This window comes from Anomaloglossus baeobatrachus, chromosome 7 (genome assembly GCF_048569485.1).
Source record: "Anomaloglossus baeobatrachus isolate aAnoBae1 chromosome 7, aAnoBae1.hap1, whole genome shotgun sequence".
Classification (NCBI taxonomy): domain Eukaryota; kingdom Metazoa; phylum Chordata; class Amphibia; order Anura; family Aromobatidae; genus Anomaloglossus; species Anomaloglossus baeobatrachus.
Genome location: NC_134359.1, coordinates 97993404 through 98011167, shown reverse-complemented (window position 1 = coordinate 98011167; position 17764 = coordinate 97993404).

Genomic DNA, 17764 nt, shown 5'->3' with positions numbered 1-17764 from the left:
CCCGGTCCACTTTAGGTCTCCCGTGTCCGGATCTCCGTCGCCTGTGGCCCTGTTCACTGTTTACCATCTAGCCAGGTAGTCCAAGGGCTACTACCCCTGACTACACTGCAAACTTCGCTCCTCCACTTGACTGCCACTTCACTTAACTTGAACTCCAACTCAAACTGTCTGGTTCCCGCCCCTGACACCTCAGGACCCCTAGGTGGGTGTTCACAACTGCCTGATCCCGCCCACTGGTGTGTCCCTATTATCAAGGGGGGGGTGGCTAAGGTTTAGTGGCTGTTGTGTTATGTCTGAGTGTGGGCTTCTGATGGTAACAAGGAGGATTAACTCTTTTGTTACTACCTGGTTTTGCCAGGGCGTCACACACAGCATATGTCTTCCCATACTGCATGCGCCCTCCACCTGAGCTGTATGTTCCACCCCCAATCTATATGGGGCCCCCCTCTTGAGCTGCATGTTCCACTCCCCAATCTGTATAGGACCCCCATCATCTGAGCTGTATATTCCACCCCCCCCCATCTGTATGGGTCCCCACTCCTGAGCAGTAGGTGTCCCCTCTTGAGCTGTATGGGACTGTAAGAGCCGTATGTGCTGCCAACCCAGAGCTGTATGCGCTGCCACCCCAGAGCTGTATGTGCTGCCACCCCAGAGCTGTATGCGCTGTCATCCCAGAGCCGTATGCGCTGCCACCCCAGAGCCGTATGCGCTGCCACCCCAGAGCCGTATGCGTGCCACCCCAGAGTTGTATGCGCTGCCACCCCAGAGCTGTATGCAGGGCCGTATTTGGCATTCATGCTGCTCTAGGCACTTTAAGTTGTAACGCCACCTACTGGCAAGTCAGACTAAGGGTACGTGCACACAACATCTGTTTCAGGTAGATCTGCTCTGTTATGCGCCTGAAAGCGGTAAATAAACTCTAAAAAGCCTGGCAATATGCCCTGCAGTGTAGACATGATGTGCTGATCATGTGTTCAGTCTTCTGAGCTTCTTTAAAACTGCTTCAGGTTTCCAAAAATATGACACGTTGAATGAAGTGACCCAACCATTCCTCAGGTGACTTCCGCTTGTAAGACGCTCATTGGTTTATAGAATACAATTTAAGTAAAAAACGGTCCCCAAAAGATGTCAGAAAAGAAGCAAAAAAGTAGCTTTAGCACAAAAGACACCAGTGTGTCCTGAAGCGTCTTTGCCTGACCAACCCATAGCAATCGACGACGTCTAGAAGACATCGTGTGCCCTTACCCTTAAAATAGTAGGCAAGTCCTCCCATACACAGACTAAAGGTGTCAGAATCCGCCAATATCAACAGATTCGGCCCATAGTCTAATGTGTATGGCTGCCTCTGACTGATGATGTCTGGGGAGATAAGGATCCAGCATGTCAGATTTAAGACTGAAGAGTCATATATTCTCTAAATGATAAGCCTCCAGAGATGTCTGGCAGCGGCTTTTTTATAGAGAACACAGGAGTGCTTGGCAAAATGAGCAATCCTGTAAAAGGGTACGTTCACACTGGCGTATGTCTCGCACAAGTGCAAATGGGAGAAAATCTTGCATTGCACTCGGCCCCATGTAAGACAATGCTGCAGCTCACATCTGCGACATTTTCCTCAGCCGTAATGTGACTGAGGGAAAAAAAAAAAAACCAGCACGCTGTGATTGTCTGGGAGTCTCGGATCACTCGCACCCATACAAGTCTATGAGTGCGAGTGTAACATCGGACATCCGAGTGCAGTGCGATATATGCATCAGCTGACAACGTAGGAGATGGAAAGATCATTCTCTCCCTCTCCTCCGCAGCTGTGATCCGATCGCAAGATTGCAGTAGAGCATGAGCCGAGGGACATTAGCAGATCGCATCAGATACTCTCGCATAGGATGCCATATGCTGATGTGACCCCGGCGTAACGGAAAGTCTGGCAAGATAGCTGCTGGCTGAATGATCAGACAACTGTCTATATGTATGGAGGCATTAGTTAACACTTGTAAAGCTGAGAAATGTGGCCTAACTCAGATGGCTGTATTATCAGCCTGGCACAATGAACATATAATCTTCAGGTATCATGTCTAATAAATTAAAGATTACAACATCTACATTGATAATTCACCACAACCACCATCAGTACGCAAGTACAGTACCAAGTCCATCATCAGTACATAACTACATCACAAAAACAACCATCAGTACATGAAGACATCACTAGAACCAGTCAGTACATGCCTACATCACCAGATCAGTACAGAAATACAGCCCCAGAACCACTGTCAGTACATGACTGCACCACCAGAACAATTGTCAGTACAGAAATACAGCCTGAGAACAACCGTCAATACATGACACATCACCAACATTATACAGCGATCACTTTCAATGTCAAGTTAGCCCCTATCGTATAAACTTGTATACCTTAACAATGGTAAGGAGATGATTGAAATTGTTGTTCCAGTTATCATCAAACTATGGATCATACAGGTACCACAGTACTAATTAGTTGCAGGTAGCAGCACTAGTAAACATTTAAAGAGTAACTTTAAGGTTTAGTCTGAAAGCAAAGTAATTTTCATTCTAAATCCCTATCTATTTAGTGCCACAATGTACATTTTTTTAATATACTGGCATTAATAATTTCCTATCCTTCCCTAACTACACCATTTAACTGTTATTTACACCATCTAACTGATTTTCTCTCTGTTTTTTCCCCTACTTCCTTTTTGATGACACTTTGTTTGAGATTACCAGTGCATGGTGCATGCTGGGATACTCAAACAAGATGTCATCAGGGGGCTGAGGCTGCAGTCACTGCCGCAGGCTCTGACTCCTCCCTGAAATGAAGCACCATCAGTGATGCTCATTTCAGGGGCAGGACTAGTCCCTGCATGATGTGCTCTGTCCACTGTGCACACGCTCTGATGCCGGCTCAGATCTGCAGTAATGAGCTGGCACCAGGGCAGTGTCAGAATATCAAGCGTACAAAGACCAGGCGATGTCACTGGTCTCCGCACGCCAGGTATTGTGACATTGGTGCCAGCTCGTTATTGCTTATCTGAGCCAGCAATAGAGCATGTGGTATCATTATGCACATCGCACAGTGCATGGAGACTAGCCCAACCTCTGAAACAAGCGTCACTGATGAAGCTTCATTTCAGTGAGGGGCAGAGGCTACAGCAGTGACTGCAGCCTCTGCCCCATGGTAACACTTCTTTTGAGTATCCCAGCATGCACCATGCTCTAGGATCCTCAAAAAAAAGCGTTATCAAAAAGGTCCATTAATTCTTAGCAGATTGGTGCAGTAATGTGTCCTGAGACTCCCATAGGTAAAGTGCACGGCTCAGGAGACAGGACTTTGACTTTCTACTGAATCCGCGCTGCTCTGTCTGCTCTCCTGCACGTTTCTAATAGGTCTTTGGGGCAATTGTGGGGGACTCGGGACCAGGTTCCCCTCAGATCTGCTCAAAATTAATTACCTTAAAAACATAAAAAATAATTTCTATAAGGCCCGTTTCACATGTCAGTGAAAAACACTGACGTTCTTCACTGACGTGTAAAACACGCACATGTCCCTCCGTGATTCACGGCAACTGTGGGTTGTCCATGTGCAATCCGTGATTGCATATGGACATTACTCACCTGCCTTCGCTCCTGCTGTCCATGGTGCTGAAGTCTTCAGCTCTGCAGCGTCCGGCACCGCTCTCAGCAGCTACTTCCTGGTCGACTATTCCTGCTCTCATGAACATTCATGAGCCAGGCAGAATCTGCCGAGAGCGGAGGCTGCACAGCGAATCGCAGGCAAGCTAAGTTGAAAATATTTAATATGTCTGTGATTTTCTGGTACGTGTTTCACGGATCACACCATAGTGTGGTCCGTGGGTCATCAGTGATGCCAGAAAAAAACTGACTTGTCTCCGTGCAGAATCACGGCCACGGGTGTACGCTACACGGAGACACGTTCAGTGAAAAAAAATCACTGATGTGTGAGCAGACCCATTGATTATAATGGGTCTGCGTATGTCAGTGATTCTGGTACATATAAAAAAAAAGCACTATATAAAGAGCACAACCGTACCAGAATCACTGACGTGTGAAAGAGGCCTAACATTAAGTGTCTCTTTAAGGTGCGTATACACTGCAGCTGATCATCGGCCTAACTCAACAAGCTGTCAATCACCGGCGGGAGGAGCAAAATATTTGTTCATATAGTGACATTTTTACGTTTAAAAGGTAATCTGTCACCCACAAAATGCCGATTACCCTGCACAAACATTGATTATAGGGAACATCGCCCATAGAAAAATCATACCAGGTGAATACAGCTCATACAGAAATCATACCAGGTGTATATAGCCCATACATGCACCCCCTTTTCCCATACAGAACGCTCCCTATGCTGCTGCCCCCTGGCCCACACAGATCCCACTCCATGCACCCCCTTTCTCATACCGAGTGCTCCTTATGCGGCTGCCCCTGTCCCACCATCTTCGGCTCTACAGCGCTTACCGGCTCCGGTGACTTCTCTCCTCAGCGGCACTCAGTCTGCAGAGAGGTGACTCATCGTGCTGCCAGTGACGTCATCAGTAAGCGTGGTAGGCCAGGGAGCAGATTGCCGCTCCTGACCCCTGAAGTGCCGACGCGCAAGGAGCAGGTACGGAGGAGGATTTGTATAATCATCTTAAAGACGCTAATACAAATTAATTCTGGGACCACAAACTAACCCCCCTCCCGCAAAGACTCATTTTAGTAATGAGTCTGGTGAGGGGAGGGAAATTTAAAAAAATATATATATTTGTTTTTACTCTCGCCCCTGGCACCGCCCCAGGCACCGGACATCCGGTACTTAATGGTCAATACGGCCCTGGCTGTATGCCACCCAACCCAGTAATGTGTATGCCCCCAGAGTTGTATACTACCCCAGTAACATCTATGCCCCCCAGGCAGAGGCGTAGCTAGGGTTTCAGCTCGGGGGGGGGGGGGCAAAACATCTGAGTGAGCCCCTTACCAGGTAACCATGATAACTACGGTGGCGCAGACTAATCGTGGGTATAGTGGAACCTCGACAGATGACACTGATATTACCGCTATATGGGGACTATATAGTGGTAGATATCGGTGCTGCAACACATACAAGAGATCCCAGTGCAGTTATAGATGGTGACTTACGGCTGACGTTCTTTCCGATGGAGTTGTTCACCTTTTCTGTATTTTCCATCTGGCCCAGGCCGACATGACAACTTCTTCCAGCCACAACTCATCTACAGAAATTACAACAAAGACACATGTAACTCCTCACACTTCCGGCACCGAACCCCATCTAATCCCAACCTGCACAAACTCCTCATCCTGCCGTCACCCCAATACTGAGCCGCTGCTGCCGTGTGTGTCCCTATTACTGCACCTGCTGTGTGGCACAAAAACCGACTCCTCTTACTGCCACACATAGTAATGCCACCACTGTGCCCCCACATAATAATGCCACCACTGTGCCCCCACATACTAATGCCACCACTGTGCCCCCACATAATAATGCCACCACTGTGCCCCCACATAATAATGCCACCACTGTGCCCCCCACATAATAATGCCACCACTGTGCCCCCACATAATAATGCCACCACTGTGCCCCCACATAATAATGCCACCACTGTGCCCCCACATAATAATGCCACCACTGTGCCCCCACATAATGCCACCACTGTGCCCCCACATAATGCCACCACTGTGCCCCCACATAGTAATGCCACCACTGTGCCCCCACATAGTAATGCCACCACTGTGCCCCCACATAGTAATGCCACCACTGTGCCTCCACATAGTAATGCCACCACTGTGCCCCCACATAGTAATGCCACCACTGTGCCCCCACATAGTAATGCCACCACTGTGCCCCCACATAGTAATGCCACCACTGTGCCCCCACATAGTAATGCCACCACTGTGCCCCCACATAGTAATGCCAACACTGTGCCCCCACATAATAATGCCACCACTGTGCCCCCACATAATAATGCCACCACTGTGCCCCCACATAGTAATGCCACCACTGTGCCCCCACATAGTAATGCCACCACTGTGCCCCCACATAGTAATGCCACCACTGTGCCCCCACATAGTAATGCCACCACTGTGCCCCCACATAGTAATGGCACCACTGTGCCGCCACATAATAATGCCACCACTGTGCCCCCACATAGTAATGCCACCACTGTGCCCCCACATAGTAATGCCACCACTGTGCCCCCACATAGTAATGCCACCACTGTGCCCCCACATAGTAATGCCACCACTGTGCCCCCACATAGTAATGCCACCACTGTGCCCCCACATAGTAATGCCACCACTGTGCCCCCACATAGTAATGCCACCACTGTGCCCCCACATAGTAATGCCACCACTGTGCCCCCACATAGTAATGCCACCACTGTGCCCCCACATAGTAATGCCACCACTGTGCCCCCACATAGTAATGCCACCACTGTGCCCCCACATAGTAATGCCACCACTGTGCCCCCACATAATGCCACCACTGTGCCCCCACATAATGCCACCACTGTGCCCCCACATAATAATACCACCACTGTGCCCCCACATAATAATGCCACCACTGTGCCCCCACATAATAATGCCACCACTGTGCCCCCACATAATAATACCACCACTGTGCCCCCACATAATAATGCCCCCACATAATAATGCCACCACTGTGCCCCCACATAATGCCACCACTGTGCCCCCACATAATGCCACCACTGTGCCCCCACATAATAATACCACCACTGTGCCCCCACATAATAATACCACCACTGTGCCCCCACATAATAATGCCACCACTGTGCCCCCACATAATAATACCACCACTGTGCCCCCACATAATAATGCCCCCACATAATAATGCCACCACTGTGCCCCCACATAATGCCACCACTGTGCCCCCACATAATGCCACCACTGTGCCCCCACATAGTAATGCCACCACTGTGCCTCCACATAGTAATGCCACCACTGTGCCTCCACATAGTAATGCCACCACTGTGCCCCCACATAGTAATGCCACCACTGTGCCCCCACATAGTAATGCCACCACTGTGCCCCCACATAATAATGCCACCACTGTGCAGCCACATAATGCCACCACTGTGCCCCCACATAGTAATGCCACCACTGTTTCCCCACATAGTAATGCCACCACTGTGCCCCCACATAATAATGCCACCACTGTGCAGCCACATAATGCCACCACTGTGCCGCCACATAATAATGCCACTATTGTGCCCTTTACACAGTAAAATGCCTCCTTTCTGTTCTCTAGATGGTAAAATTGCCCTCTAGAAAATATTAATGCCCTGTGTAAGTGCCCTAGAAAAGTCCCCACATATTGCTCCTAGAAAGTAATAGAACCCCCAGTGTTCCCGTGACTTTCACAATGGACGCGACAGACGGACAGAGGGATGGATGGACAGAGGGACGGATGGACGGTGGGGAGGTCTCACAGCAGGTGGGGGGGGGGGGGTGTCTCAGCAGGTGGGGTCACAGCAGATGGAGGAAGGTGAGAGGTGGGAGAGGGGCAGCGGCTGATGGGGGGGGGGACGCAGGAGATGAGGGAGGGGGTCAGCGGCTGAGGGGGAGGTGGTGGCAGATGGAGGGGACGCAGCAGATGGGTTCAGTGCTGCTGGATCAGGGGCAGTGACTGCTGCAGCCGGCAGCTGAAGGGTGGGGGCTGGGGCAATGGCGGCGGCTGAAAGGAGACAGTGTCTTTAAACTTAACGATCGCTACCCTCACCTTCCACGGACGCTGGAGTGAAGCTGAGGGGAGTGGTCACTGGCCCCAGATCCACAGTGATTGGAGAGATCGGTCACAAGGCCGATCTCTCCAATCAGAGCTGGGGGCGGGTGAAACACAGGTCACCCAGCTCCAGCCAATGATCGGTGCTACAGCTGCACTGATATGGCGGGATTTCAATGTTTCAGCCATTTTCAATGGTTGGAACATTACAGTGGCTGTGATCAGCGTGTCCAGGCCCCGCCTCCTGCTCACTGCACGAACAGCCAGCCCTGCGAAGTGTACTGTTAACTCCCCCTGCGCTGGGGCCCGGGGAGCAGAGGAATGAAAGGAGAGGGGCCTGTCAGCGTGTCCGGGACCCCCTCCTGCCTGCTGCTCACCGGGCCCGCTAGTGCTACAGGAGTTCCACTAGTAATGCCCTGATGGCGGCCCTGCCGCAGAGGTTAGGCTACTTTCACACATCTGTTTTTTGCTCTGCGGCACAATACGGCGCTCTGCAGAAAAACCGCAACCGGTTTTTTTGCTGCCAGTTGCGGGTTTTTTTGTATAGAGACTTACATTAGTGCCGTATTGTGCTGCATGGGCTTGCGTTCGGTCCGGTTTTTGCCGCATGCGGCAGATTTAGCCGATGCCGCGGCCGGATGGAATGTTGCCTGCAACGTTTTTTGCTCCGGCAAAAAAACCGCATCGCGCCGCATCCGGCCACTGCGGCGCATTTATCAATGCATGCCTACGGACGCCGGATGCGGCAAAAACCGCATCCGGCCGCCGCATGCGGTTTCTTCCACTGCGCATGCTCAGTAGCGTGCCGCAACCGGAAAAAAACAGACGGGTCGCATGTAAAAACTTATGCAAAGGATGCGGTGTTTTCGCCGCATAGGTTTCACAGCCGGATTGAGCCGCACTGCTCAAACCGGATGTGTGAAAGACTAAATTACTTACCGGTAATGGGATTTTCCAGAGTCCACGACAGCACCCACGAGAGAGGGATCCGCCCCCTTCAGGACAGGAAACCTACAGATAAAAAGGGGCGGTCCCCCTCCCCCATCAGTTGGTTGCAGAGAACGGGAGAGGAACCGCCAATGAATTAGTAAACAAAACAGACAAATCCCTAGGACACCGAAGGGTGAAAAACAAATAAAGGAAGGGCAGGGGTGTAAAGGGTGCTGTCGTGGACTCTGGAAAATCCCATTACCGGTAAGTAATTTAGTCTTTTCCTTTCGTCACGACAGCACCCACGAGAGACTTAGAGAGAATACACACTTAGGGTGGGATAACCGTGTGAAGGATCAAGCTCCCAAACGTAAGGTCAGCGGAAGAACAAAGGTCCAGCCGGTAGTGCATGGAAAAGGTGGAAGGAGAGGACCAGGTCACAGCCTTACAAATACCGTCAATGGAGACGTCTGCCATGGCCACCCAAGAGGAGGCCACCGCCCTAGGAGAACGATCCTTCACCGAGGAGGTCAGAGGTTCTTGCTTCACCACATATGCGATGGAAACAGCATCCCTCAGCCATCGGGCCAAGGCATGTTGTGCTACTCGAGGACCTCGTCTGGAACCCTGAAAGACAATAAACAAAGTCCTATCCTGCCGCCAAGGGGCCGTCCTAGCGACATAGGTGAGAACAGGGTCCCCCACCTCTAGGTTGCGAAAACGAAGGAAGGGAGAAGGGCAGAAAGAAGGAAGGGAGAATGAGCACTCGACTGCGGTGAAACTGGGACAACACCTTGGGCAAGAAGCCGGGTCCGTCTTAAGAACAATCCGATCTGGAATATCCCAAGGAAAGGAGGATCTACCGACAGGGCCTGATGGTCGCGAACACGCCTGGCAGAAGCAAGGGCGACTAAGAGGCAGGGTTTCAAGGACAGCAACGTACCGGACGAGGAGGAGAGGGGCTCGAAGGGTGCAAGGGTCAGGGCGTCCAAACCCAGAGCAAGATCACAGGGAGGTGCGCCGGCTAAACGGACCGGCCGGCTGCGGCCACAAGCCGTAATGAAGTGTATAACCCACCGTTACCTGCAATATGGGAATTGAACAGGGCGCCCAGGGCAGAAACATGCACCTTGAGGGTACCGACCAAGAGACCCATAACCCTTCCCGACTGGAGAACGCCAGAATAGAGGAGATCGGGACCACAGCAGGCAAGGAGTCAGGAAGGGAGGCAAGGAAGAGTAACCACATCCGACCATACTGTCGGGTGTTGACTGGCTTTCTACTTTGCAGCAGGGATGGGATGGTAGCAACGCCCTGTCAAAATGCACGCCGCCAAGTGGAGTCCCTTGACGCGGGGATGAAGGAAAGGACCTGTGACAGGAGGTCTGGCCGGGACGGAAGAACCCAGGGGTCCGTGACTGACACGTGACTCAGGAGGGAGAACCAGGGACGCCTGGGCCAGAAGGGAGCAATAAGGAATATCTGAGCCTGTTCCTCCCGCTGCCCCGAAAAAGGGATCCGCCCCGCGAGGACAGGAAACCAGTCCGAAAGAAAAGGGCGGCACATCTCCCGTTCAGGAGTCCCCCCCCCCCCATGTCTGGATGCAAGACTAGAGACTCAAGAGGCGAAGCATGAAGCCCGAGGCGCCAGGCCAGGGCGCAAGGCCATGGAGGTGCAAGGCGTGAGAGGCGCAAAGGAGCAAAGCACAGAAGCGCAAGGCTCAGAGACGCAGAGGGCAGAGATGGCAGGCCAGAGGCACGAGGTCAGAAGCAAAACACAAGAGGTGCAAGGCGCCAGGCAGAGGCGCAAGACCAGAAACACAGACCCCGAAGCCCATGCGGCCAAAAGGCCACCGAGGCCCAGAGGGCAGGAGACACAGAGGGCAGGAGACACAGAGGGCAAGGAGACACAGCGGGGCAGGAGACACAGCGGGCAGGAGACACAGCGGGCAGGAGACACAGCGGGCAGGAGACACAGCGGGCAGGAGACACAGCGGGCAGGAGACACAGCGGGCAGGAGACACAGCGGGCAGGGAGACACAGCGGGCAGGAGACACAGCGGGCAGGAGACACAGAGGGCAGGAGACACAGAGGGCAGGAGACACAGAGGGCAGGAGACACAGAGGGCAGGAGACACAGAGGAATGAGGCCACAGAGGCCAGGAGGCCACAGAGGCCACAGAGGCCACAGAGGCCAGGAGGCCAGGAGGCCACAGAGGCCAGGAGGCCACAGAGGCCAGGAGGCCACAGAGGCCCGGAGGCACAGAGGCAGGAGGCACGAGGGCCAGGAGGCAACAGAGGCACGAGGCCAGGAGGCAACAGAGGCACGTGGCCAGGAAGCACGAGGCACGGAGGCAGGAGACACAGAGGCCCAGAGGCCAGGAGGCACAGAGGCCAGGAGGCCAGGAAGCACGAGGCCAGGAAGCACAGAGGCACGAGGCCAGGAAGCACAGAGGCACGAGGCCAGGAAGCACAGAGGCACGAGGCCAGGAAGCACAGAGGCACGAGGCCAGGAAGCACAGAGGCACGAGGCCAGGAAGCACAGAGGCACGAGGCCAGGAAGCACAGAGGCACGAGGCCAGGAAGCACAGAGGCACGAGGCCAGGAAGCACGGGACACAGAGGTCCGAGGCCAGGAGGCACAGAGGCCCGAGGCACAGAGGCCCGAGGCACAGAGGCACAGAGGCCCGAGGCACAGAGGCACAGAGGCCCGAGGCACAGAGGCACAGAGGCCCGAGGCCCGAGGCCAGGAGGCACAGAGGCCCGAGGCCAGGAGGCACAGAGGCCCGAGGCCAGGAGGCACAGAGGCCCGAGGCCAGGAGGCACAGAGGCCCGAGGCCAGGAGGCACAGAGGCCAGGAGGCCCGAGGCCAGGAGGCCCAGAGGCCAGGAGGCCCAGAGGCACAGAGGCCAGGAGGCACAGAGGCACAGAGGCCCGAGGCCAGGAGGCACAGAGGCCAGGAGGCACAGAGGCACAGAGGCCAGGAGGCACAGAGGCCAGGAGGCACAGAGGCCAGGAGGCACAGAGGCACAGAGGCCCGAGGCCAGGAGGCACAGAGGCCAGGAGGCACAGAGGCCAGGAGGCACAGAGGCCAGGAGGCACAGAGGCCAGGAGGCACAGAGGCACAGAGGCCAGGAGGCACAGAGGCCCGAGGCCAGGAGGCACAGAGGCACAGAGGCACAGAGGCCAGGAGGCACAGAGGCCAGGAGGCACAGAGGCACAGAGGCACAGAGGCCCAGAGGCCAGGAGGCACAGAGGCCCGAGGCCAGGAGGCACAGAGGCCAGGAGGCCCGGAGGCCCGAGGCCAGGAGGCACAGAGGCCCGAGGCCAGGAGGCACAGAGGCCCGAGGCCAGGAGGAACAGAGGCCCGAGGCCAGGAGGCACAGAGGCCCGAGGCCAGGAGGCACAGAGGCCCGAGGCCAGGAGGCACAGAGGCCAGGAGGCACAAAGGCCCGAGGCCAGGAGGCACAGAGGCCAGGAGGCACAGAGGCACAGAGGCCAGGAGGCACAGAGGCCCGAGGCCAGGAGGCACAGAGGCCCGAGGCCAGGAGGCACAGAGGCACAGAGGCACAGAGGCCCGAGGCCAGGAGGCACAGAGGCCCGAGGCCAGGAGGCACAGAGGCCAGGAGGCACAGAGGCACAGAGGCCAGGAGGCACAGAGGCACAGAGGCCAGGAGGCACAGAGGCACAGAGGCCCAGGCCAGGAGGCACAGAGGCACAGAGGCCCGAGGCCAGGAGGCACAGAGGCAGAGGCCAGGAGGCACAGAGGCACAGAGGCCCGAGGCCAGGAGGCACAGAGGCACAGAGGCCCGAGGCCAGGAGGCACAGAGGCCCGAGGCCAGGAGGCACAGAGGCCAGGAGGCCCAGAGGCCCGAGGCCCGAGGCCCGAGGCCAGGAGGCACAGAGGCCCGAGGCCAGGAGGCACAGAGGCCCGAGGCCAGGAGGCACAGAGGCCCGAGGCCAGGAGGCACAGAGGCCCGAGGCCAGGAGGCACAGAGGCCCGAGGCCAGGAGGCACAGAGTGGGGGGGGGGGAGGTGGTCACAGGAGGCAGGGGCGGTAGTAGAGTACAGCGATGCTGTGAGTGGTTCAGAGGGGGGCCCAGATACTTACTGCATGGCTGCTCTGTGCTGTTCTGCTCGCCGCAGCTCTGGTCTGTGCGAGCGGAAAGGCACCAGCCATTCTGAAGATGTTGGAGGCGAGGGCTTCTTCAAATAACGGTGGCCGGAGTCCGCGCATGCGCAGATGAGAGCTTGAGCTGAGAGCTCCATCTGCGCACAAGCCGACTTTAGGCGGTATTATTTGAAGAAGCTCTCATAGCCGACATCTTTAGAATGGCCGGTACCTTACCGGCCGCCGAGCACAGCTGCCCCGAGCAGAGCAGCAGCAAGAAGAACAGCAGCGCTGGAAAGCAGAGTCGCCTCGCACAGAGCAGAGCTGCGGCAAGCAGAACAGCCCCGCACAGAACAGAGCCACGCTGCAGAGCAGAGCGAGCCGCACAACGCAGAGTGAGCCACACAGAGCATAGCCGCGCTGCCTGACGCACAGAACAGTGCCGGCAGCACATCACATAGCATTGCCCCTGACTTCTTTAACCCCTCTCCACCATCCCCGGTAAGCTACATTCGGATTTTAAGACCTACCGCTCATTTTCCTCCCAAATTTTTGTGTATGTATGTATGTAATGCTGCAGTCACACTTGCGTGTGACTCGTGAGAGTATCGGATCGCACTGCCCGGACCGGCCGCGGCTCTCCTGAGAGGAGCGGGTCAGCATCATAGAAATACATACAGCAGAGCCGCTCCTGGCAGAAGAGAAGCCAGCCGGTCCGGGCAGTGCGATCCGATACTCGCATGAGTCACATACAAGTGTGACTCCAGCCTATGCCTGTATGTGTACGTATCTGTATGTGCGGGTCTACGTGAGGATGGGGCCCACAAAAACCTGCAGACGGCCCTGCCTGCATCCCTATATGTCACACAGCCTGTACCCAAACTTACCCCTCTCTCAAACACCCTGCACCCCATTTTGTCACAATCTGTACCCCTCATATGCACTCACCCTGCAACCCCATTTTCCCTCATTACCGGTCACGCGTTCCCATCTCCTTCAGGAATCAGGATCTTCTGGCTTTCTGAGCGGCTCCTCCCACTCGGTCACATGGGCATGACATCATCGCAGGTCCTATCTACACCACTAGGATGTATTTTCGTCATCTGGACAAGTTTCTGCTCTGCAGCACTCAGGCTATGTGCGCACGTGTGCGTATTGCATGCATTTATGCTGCGTCTATAGCACTGCAGTGTATATGCATGTGTCCTGCGTCCCCTGCACAATCTACATAGAATAGGAGTCAGAACAGGATTGTGCTTGGCACTATGTCTATGGATGCTTGATCCATGTGTATTCGCTATAAAATTAGTTTCTTCAGCTTAGTTGTTAGTTATAATTTATGGGACACAATCTACAATCTATGCGCACCATGCTTTTTTGAACGCAGCGATTTGAGTGTCAAAAATTTGACAAAATCTCTGCATTTAAAAATGTAGCATGTCACTTCTTTCGTGCGCTTTGGATGCTGCTCCCACTCTGTCTATGGGAGAGGCGGCATCCCGAGCGCGTGAAATCGCCGTCTATTCTGCAGACACACTACATCCATTATGCAGTGTCTGCAGCGATTTGAAGCGCACATGAGCTGCCAAATCACTGCAGAATATTCTACAGTGACACGACGCAACATGCGCACATAGCCTCACAGGTGGAAGCGCCTAGTGGACCCCCTCTGAGTACGGGGCAACCGCCACCTCCCGGTAGCTACACTACTGCCGGTCATTAATAGTCCTGGTCTTCTCATATGGACCAACATGGAAAAGGAGTAATAGATTGCAGTCACCTGTCCTACAGTCTCCTCCCCCCAGTAATGGCTGATAACAGGGAGTAATAGATTGCAGTCACCTGTCCTACAGTCTCCTTCCTCCAGTAATGGCTGATAACAGGGAGAAATAGATTGAAGTCACCTGTCCTACAGCCTCCCCTCCAGTAATGGCTGATAACAGGGAGTAATAAATTGAAGTTACCTGTCCTACAGTCTCCTCCTCCATGGCTGATAACAGGGAGTAATAGATTGCAGTCGAGTGTCCTACAGTCTCTTCCCCCCAGTAATGGTTGATAACAGGGAGTAATAGATTGCAGTCACCTGTCCTACAGTCTCCTCCCCCCAGTAATGGCTGATAACAGGGAGTAATAGATTGCAGTCACCTGTCCTACAGTCTCCTTCCCCCAGTAATGGCTGATAACAGGGAGAAATAGATTGAAGTCACCTGTCCTACAGCCTCCCCTCCAGTAATGGCTGATAACAGGGAGTAATAAATTGAAGTTACCTGTCCTACAGTCTCCTCCTCCATGGCTGATAACAGGGAGTAATAGATTGCAGTCGAGTGTCCTACAGTCTCTTCCCCCCAGTAGTGGTTGATAACAGGGAGTAATAGATTGAAGTCACCTGTCCTACAGTCTCCTCCCCCCAGTAATGGCTGATAACCGGGAGGAAGGCTGCTTTCACACATCTGGCTTTTGCAATGCGGCACAATCCGGCACTTTGCAGGAAAACCGCAACCGTTTTTTTTTTGCTGCCAGTTGCATTTTTCCTGCATAGACTTTAATTAGTGCCGCATTGTGCCGCATGGGCGCGCGTTCCGTCCGGTTTTTGCCGCATGCGGCAGATTAAGGCTACTTTCACACATCCGGTTTTTGCTCTGCGGCACAATACGGCGCTCTGCAGGAAAACCGCAACCGTTTTTTTTTTGCCGCCGGTTGTGGGTTTTTTGCATACACTTACATTAGTGCCGTATTGTGCCGCATGGGCTTGCGTTCGGTCCGGTTTTTGCCGCATGCGGCAGATTTAGCCGATGCCGCGGCCGGATGGAACGTTGCCTGCAACATTTTTTGCTCCGGCAAAAAAAACCGCATTGCGCCGCATCCGGCCGCTGCGGCGCATTTTTCAATGCATGCCTATGGACGCCGGATGCGGCGCGATGCGGAAAAAACCGCATCCGGCCGCCACATGCGGTTTCTTCCACTGCGCGTGCTCAGTAGCGTGCCGCAACCGGAAAAAAACGGACCGGCCGCATGTAAAAACTTATGCAAAGGATGCGGTGTTTTCGCCGCATCCGTTGCATAGGTTTCACAGCCGGATTGAGCCCCACGGCTCAAACCGGATGTGTGAAAGTAGCCTTAGCCAATGCGGCGGCCGGATGGAACGTTCCCTGGCACGTTTATTGCTCCGGCAAAAAAAACTGCATCGCGCCGCATCTAGCGGATGCAGTACTTTTTGCAATACATCCCTATGGATGCCGAATGTGGCGCGATGCGGCAAAAACTGCATCCGGCCGCCGCATGCGGTTTTTGCCACTGCACATGCTCAGTAGCGTGCCGCAAGCGGCAAAAACCGGACCGCTACTGAGCATGCGCAATGGAAGAAACCGCATCCGGCAGCCGGATGCGGTTTTTGCCGCATTGCGCCGCATCCGGCGTCCATAGGCATGCATTGAAACATGCGCCGCAGCGGCCGGATGCGTTTTTTTTGCCGGAGCAAAATCTCCCGCATGCGGCAAAAACCGGACCGAACGCAAGCCCATGCGCCACAATACGGCACTAATGTAAGTCTATGCAAAAAAAAACCCCGCAACCGGCAGCAAAAAAAACGGTTGCGGTTTTTCTGCAGAGCGCCGTATTGTGCCGCATAGCAAAAACCGGATGTGTGAAAGTAGCCTAAAAGATTGGTCACCTGTCCTACAGTCTCCTCCCCCAGTAATGGCTGATAACAGGGAGAAATAGATTGGTCACCTGTCCTACAGTCTCCTCCCCCAGTAATGGCTGATAACAGGGAGAAATAGATTGGTCACCTGTCCTACAGTCCCCTCCTCCATGGCTGATAACAGGGAGAAATAGATTGGTCACCTGTCCTACAGTCTCCTCCCCAAGTAATGGCTGATAACAGGGAGAAATAGATTGGTCACCTGTCCTACAGTCTCCTCCTCCACAGAGTTCCGGAATTTCCCTGACGTCAGAAGGTAATTTCTCTGTGTGAAATCATGTGACTGCTGAAGCACCCGACACCTGGCCGAGTGGATAGGACTGCGCATGCGCGACTAATTAAAGGGCCAGCTGGGATCGATTATGTAGTGGGGGTATAAAAGCTCTGAAGGACGCTGCATTTTGAGACTCCTCGAGGAAGACCATGTGAAACGGGGGTAAAAGAGGCACAGCAGTGCCACATACTACAGGAGAATATGGGTGAGTGCAATAAATAACTACTTGTGTTTATGCTGCTGGGTGGTGAGATATATCTGATTTACTGTTTCTGCATTCACAGCCCATTAGAGATATTACTCCCTCTGGACTTCTAGGTACTTGGCACTTTATTTTACTTGTAGTCCTGCACCATGCACTTTTTTTAGGCTGTGTGCACACGTTGTGTTTTTACTGTGGAAATGCTGCGTTTAGAACCGCAGCGTTTCAGTGGCAAATTGCATGCGTTCAGCTTTCCCAGCAAAGTGTATGAGAAAGCCGAAAAATCAGTGCACACGCTGCGTTTCTGAACGCAGCGTTTTGGATGCCAAAAATCGGTGCGGAAAGAAAAGCAGCATGTCACTACTTTTGTGCGGTGTGCTGCGTTCTCTCCCCCATTAAATCAATGATGTGGGTCAGAACGCAGCTACACCGCAGTTCGCTGCTTTTTTGTTGCGGTCCGCGGGCTTTGTCGGCATGCCAGAACGCAGGCATTTACCTGGAAGTGAGGTCAAGAGGTTTCCTGTTGACCTCACTTCCTGGCAGAGTCCTGGAAAGCCCCCGGTGTCGCCAAAGTGCCCGCCCCGACACCCCCCCCCCCCCCCCCTCCCGAAAATCCAACATGGCCGCGCGCACAGTAGCGCACCGGCTGCCCTGTTCCTATGATTTCTGTCGCATGTGCCTTGAGACATGCGACAGAAAAATGCCCCCCAGGCCCTGCCAGGTCACCCCCCCTATTCCCCCCGGTATTCCCCCTTACCTGTCCGGTCGCAGCG